This window comes from Amblyomma maculatum, chromosome 1 (genome assembly GCF_055883805.1).
Source record: "Amblyomma maculatum isolate TAMU_Amacu chromosome 1, ASM5588380v1, whole genome shotgun sequence".
Classification (NCBI taxonomy): domain Eukaryota; kingdom Metazoa; phylum Arthropoda; class Arachnida; order Ixodida; family Ixodidae; genus Amblyomma; species Amblyomma maculatum.
In genome coordinates this window covers 468,179,051-468,185,209 of record NC_139344.1, presented here as the reverse complement: position 1 = coordinate 468,185,209, position 6,159 = coordinate 468,179,051, and the positions used below count along the sequence as shown (strand labels likewise).

Genomic DNA, 6,159 nt, shown 5'->3' with positions numbered 1-6,159 from the left:
TGCTAGACGCACTTGCATCATTGTACGTAAGATGGGCTCACTTTGATCCCTGAAAAACATAAAACGGGAGACGAGTTGCCGAACAAACAAATGTGAGAGACCGACACCACCATATCGAACTGATCGAAATAAATTGGTTCGTTTTGTCCTTTCCCAGTTGGACGCCCAAATGAATACAGCAAACACTCTGTGCATTTTTTGCACATATACGCGTGACATAGAAAGAAACTGCAAAACATACCACAATTTGGAGATTAGAAAAATATTGCATATGGATGCCCTCGCAAACATGGATAATTCTCTACCTTGAAAAGCCCCTGCTTTCTCCTTCACTTCGGGCATCACGTCCTTCCAGTAATCGGCGCTCCTGTTATAATATTGCAGTGGCACTCCCAAGTACTTCGATGGAACGGTTGTCCACAGGAGGTTAGCAAAAGACCTCGGCGCACTTTCCCAATTTCCGTGCCAGAAGCCAACACTTTTGTCCCAGTTAATCTCAGCGCCTGTCTGTTCACAAAAGTTTTTGGCAACGAAAATTGCTTCTTGAACACTTTTTTTGGTCGCTACAAAACACCGCAATATCATTCGCATAGGCAAGAACTTTCACCTGGGACGACTCAATACGAAAACCGTTAATTAGTTCGGAGTTGATCAGTTTAAGACAAAATGGCTCCAGGTATAGAGCGAAAAGTAAAGGAGAGAGTGGGCAACCTTGTCTTACTGAAGACCGCACGGGGACAGTTTCGCTTAAGCTTTTGTTACAATGATTCTAAAGGTGCAATTGTCATAAACCATTTTTAGACCATCAAGAATAACACATCCTACATTTGCATGTTCGAGCACGCTGTACAGAACTTCATGCGAAACCCGACCGAATGCCTTTGCCAGGTCCAGTTGGATCATTGCTACTCGACCAGCAAAGTCATCACAACATTCCAGAATACTACGCGCAACATGAACATTTGTGCATATACTGCGCCCTTTTACTCCGCACGTTTGGTGCTTTCCAACGAGTTGCATGATCACACTTTGCAGGCGCTTGGCCAGAACCTTCATGAATATCTTGTAGTCGGTATTGGTCAGCGTAATCGGGCGATAAGACCCTACCGACTGCAGTTTCCTTTGGTCATCCGTTTTGGGGATTAGCACTACGTGACCAGTACGAAAAGACAGCGGCATTTGTTTTTCTTGGTACGCTTCCGTGATCACCGCATGTAAAGCTGGGCTAATTTCATCTCGAAAAGTCTTATAAAAAGCGGCCCCGAGGCCGTCGTGCCCTGGCGTCTTCCCAAGGACTAGCTCGTCAATTGCGCTTTCAACTTCACCAATGCTGATAGGTTGTTCTAGGCAAGCAACAGTGGGCTCATCTAATCTGGGCACTAGCGATAAAAAGTCATCATGCAGTTCGCACCTCGTCCTTTTATTCCCTACCAGTTCTGTATAATATTCCACAAAGGCCTGCTCAATTTCCTTCTTGTCGCTGGTAATCTCATTGTGGTACCGAATCTGCCGGATTTCTTTCTGCGTTTCATACCGCCTTTCATCGCACAACGCACGTTTGTTCGGTGCTTCACCTGCCCACAACTTTTCGGCCCGCGCTCTTATCACCGCCGCTCTGTATTTGTCTGTCTCCACAGCTTCTAGCTGGTTCTTTAATTCTCGGATTTTGTTTACGTACATGCCAGGCGCTGCTGTTTCCATACACATTATGAAATCCAAATTGCACTTCAATTCTTTCTCCATTTTTCGACATCTTTGATGAAGTATTGTTCCTCGTCCTATCACGATCACATTGACGTCGTTCTTAAATGTCTCCCACTTTGCTGCGTAGTTCCATAAGCTAGTCGAGGGCATTTTAGCTATCTCTTCTTTAATTCGCTCAATGAATTCTTCATCCTCTAGAAGTTTGACGTTAAGCTTCCAGAGGTCCCAACTAAACCCTGACTTTTTGGGCTTGTTATCAAACGTAACCATCACAAGACTGTGATCGCTGAACGAGAGGTGCTTTAGATCGTATTTTTCACATGCTGTGACAAGTTGCAAGCTGGCGTACACTCTGTCTAGTCTCGCATTACTGCCGCGTTGGAAATGCGTAAAACCGGGATGTGAGCCTCGGGACAGTACACTGCCAAGATCTTCCATATTATAGTCTTGAATTAGTGAGTTCAGCAACCGAGCGCTCTGATCGCGGATCGGGGACTTGGGTACTCGATCTTCTGTTAAGCAGACACAGTTGAAGTCACCCATAAGAATAACACTTTTCGCGCAATTTAGGAACACTTCAACCTTCTCAAAAAAAGCAACACGCTCAGTCTGATTGTTAGGTGCATACACACATATAACACGCCAAGCACTACCAGTCAGTACAAAGTCAATAACCAGTAAACGGCCTTCTTCGGATGCTACGACATTTTCCTCCACGATGCCCAGACTGTTTCTCAAAAATACGGCGCAACCACCCGACCTTTCGACAGCATGACATATACACACATTGTATCGCGACTGAAAATTGGCAACCATTCGATCTGTATGTTCCTCACTCTCAATTTTGGTTTCTTGCAAAGCGATAATGTCCAAATCATTTTCTAGGAAAATTCGGCTGACTTGACGCTGACGCTTGATCGCTGCCAGCCCCCTGACATTCAACGTCGCTATGCGCAATGGCATATGAAATAATATTCCCTTATCTCTGGAGGAACACACAAATCGTACAGTGCTCACCTCAGGGCACCATGTCGCGGCAGCGGTTTCCGTGCTCATCGGATTAACACTTGTGTCCACGCTGTGCCAGCCTTTACTAGAGGCTCGATGCGCTTCTTCTGGGTCGTCCTCCATGCGTAGTCAAGAGTGTCGCGCACGTTGCTCCGGCATCCGAAAAGGACAAAGTTACCACAGAAGCAGCGCTATTTCGGCGTCGCTTCTGCTGTTCTTCTATCAGGCGGAATAGTTGGCCTTGGTTTAAATGGCGCTCGCGGCGTCGGTGTCGCTTTGGTGGGCGGCTCCTCCACTGCTGCACCGTCACTTAGCTGGTCGCCTTGTACCGCTTGAAGATGAGAGCGTTTTGTGGCCGAAACAGCGGTGTCTTCCATCGTTGCATCTTTGACATTTTGTAGGGTGCTTGGTTCGTTCCTTGAGGTGTCCTCCATTTCGACGGTAGGCGTCTTCTCTTGATTTTTCTTCTCCTCCTGTTCGAGTTGAGGCAGTTCATGCTGCGGGGCCGTCGTCGCCACTGTGTGCTCACCGCTTGAATGTTGCAGGTCTTTTGCAGCAGCAGATGGTAACACCCCTGCTTCCTTTGACGCTTCCTCAGCCTCCACCTCATCCATGACATGTTCCGCCAGCTCACTGTTCCTTGCCGGGTCCGTCATGCTGGCGTACGTCGGAACACACTGGCTCTCATCATTCCCATATCGCCGACAACGCGAGCACCTAGGCACTCGACAGTCGCGACGAATGTGGCCTTTCCCTTGACATCGCAGCCAAAGGGCAACTGTAACTGCGACTACTAAAAGAGCTGGTTCACCTGCGATACGGATTTGGTGGGGAATCTGTTCAGCTGTGACACCTTTGTTCAGTTTCAGGCTCAACATTCTTGTTGTGGACCCCTTTTCGGTGACGCCCTGAACACGCCACCTCTCTTTCGACGTTTCCGTCACTTCACCATATGGTCGAAAGGCCACCCTCACATCTTCGTCACTCACATTGTGGAGACCCCAATGCACCTTGACTCGTACTTCCTGCTTGTTGGGGTCGATAACGATGCACCGACGTTCCTTCACGGTAATGCTTTCAGCCGCGAGCACTTTCTGCATGGCCTCTGAACTCCTAAACGTAACCGCCCACACATGATTCATTTGGAATGCTCCCAGGGCTACAACCTCAGGGAGCAAATCCAAACGGGCAAGGCATCCCTGTAGTCCTCGACCCTATACGGCCGCGCCCGAACGTCGCCGTGCAAAAATACTGTGTTCAAAACGATACGACCTGTAGGTAGGTGGGGCAGCATTACTTCGTATTCCTCGTTATCATGAACAGCAATCCTGTTTCCGCGGCTCGGCTGAGCCGCTAACGCCGCTCCAACGGAGCACATGACAGCACGCCCGTCACGCTCGGTGGCCGGAAGTGGAATCCCTGCGCCACTCTGCTTCTATTTTATGACCATCTTTAAACCCATATTTTATACACACATAAATTTACGCAACAAAGAGACATGGGTAAAAATGACGCCAGCTCGGGCTGCTGGAAAAGCATGCAGTTAAAGTGAAATGCATTTCAGTGCAGACAACAAAGCGATTACAGTTGCCTGAGAATCAATTGACTGATTTCCTCAAAAGAAAAAAAATATATATAGCAGAGCGTGGTTTCGATCCACGGACCTCTGGGTTATGGGCCCAGCACGCTTCCACTGCGCCACTCTGCTTTTTTTTTCTTTTCTTTATTGCCTGGCTTTGACACAAATACACCGCACTGGAACTCAAAACAACAGGAAAAAGGAATAATATATGTACACAAAGGTAGCTAGCGTTGCCTAACACCCACTGAGGGGCAGGCATTGTCATGTTAAAATTCCTTGAGCACCGTCAAAGGTTCCAGCTTTGACAGCCACTCAGGAGCACATGGTTGCAATTTAAGCACGTCGAGCCATCGCTGCACACTTTGACGGAAATACATGCGGGATGGCCGTGCATCTGGATCGCAGTGATAACCAGCCATTCGTGCGCGCCATATACTGTGGAGGCGCATTAACATAACCTGGTCTAACGGCATATCGTGGTGGTTATCCAATGGCGAATACCTAATGCCATGGGAATTAAGTGGCAACTGTTTTTTTATTGTCCTTTGCAGAACATCCCACAAATATACCCCCTCCCAGCAATGCAAAAACACGTGATCTATTGTCTCTGGCTGTTTGCAGATGAGACATTGAGCCCCCCACGGTAGGAACATACCCTTCTCCTCCATAAATGATTTTACACTCAAAGTACCGGTATGTAGCATAAAGAAAAACCTTTTAGCTCCCGGAGCAACTTGCATTTTCTTTACTCGTTTTAATACATTACTTCCTGTGCCTCCATAGTATAAAGCTCGGTACAAGGGCACCGGGAACACCACTTCACAAACATCCTTGTATAATGTTCTCCTGTTAACATTACTTAAATACTCTTTCGAAAAACGTGCCCTTAAGAATTTCACGCTCAAAACAATTTCCCCAAAGAATCCAAACAGAGAACCAGGCATACATTGAGTATAAACTACGAAATCAGGCAACGCTCGACCAAGTCTTTGTTGACACACTCTGCGCAGGAATGGATCGCTGACATCCCTAAAAAACATAAACCGGTTGACAATCTGTCGCACAAACAAATGACCCAGACCAAGCCCCCCATGCTTCACCTGCCGGAACAAATTTGTCCGACTGCACCTCTCGCAACTCGAGGCCCAAACAAACACCGCAAAAACTCGATGAAATTTTTGCACATTTACACGGGAGCAATGCAACACTTGCATAACATACCATAACTTACTGATTAAAAACAGGTTGCAAACTGCGGCTCTTGCAAATATTGATAATTGAGCGCTTTTCCATTTCTCCGCTTTTTCACTGGTTTCTTTGACTTGCTGTAGCCAATATGGCTCGCTTTCCTTGTAAAATTTCAAGGGCACACCCAAGTACTTTGCAGGCGTTGTAACCCACGACACATTAGCGAAAGTGTCGGGGGTCAGCTGCCATTCTCCGTGCCAAAATCCCAGGCACTTACCCCAGTTAACTTTACTCCCTGTGACTTTGCTAAAATGTTTTACCACATCCACTGTCCTCTTTATACTCTCCTTATTTACACAAAAAACCGCAACGTCGTCTGCGTAAGCCAGCATTTGAGCGCGAAGTGTGCTCGAATGCTGCGATGCAACTCATGCATGTGTTGCGTTACTGCAGTTGGACTTGGAGAAAGCTTTTGATTGTGTGGCACATACTATTCTGTTCAGTATATTAGACTATGTAATGTCGGCTCTGTTATTCGAGAGGGAGTGGCTTTGGCGTACCGTAACTGCACTACGAGATTAATTTTCAATAAGTCATTGGGGGCCCCCATCAACATACGACGTTCGGTGCGCCAAGGTCGCCCCCTCAGCCCTCTTTTGTTCGGCATTTATATTGAA

The 6,159-nt window shown here is 47.2% G+C and overlaps 1 non-coding gene across 1 annotated transcript; it reads right to left on the bottom strand.

Annotated features, from left to right (window-relative positions):
* Positions 1-4,348: 4,348 nt before the first annotated feature.
* Positions 4,349-4,420, bottom strand: TRNAM-CAU (transfer RNA methionine (anticodon CAU)). The gene has a single exon. It is a non-coding gene; the product is annotated as a tRNA-Met (tRNA).
* Between the last annotated feature and the right edge of the window lie 1,739 nt (positions 4,421-6,159).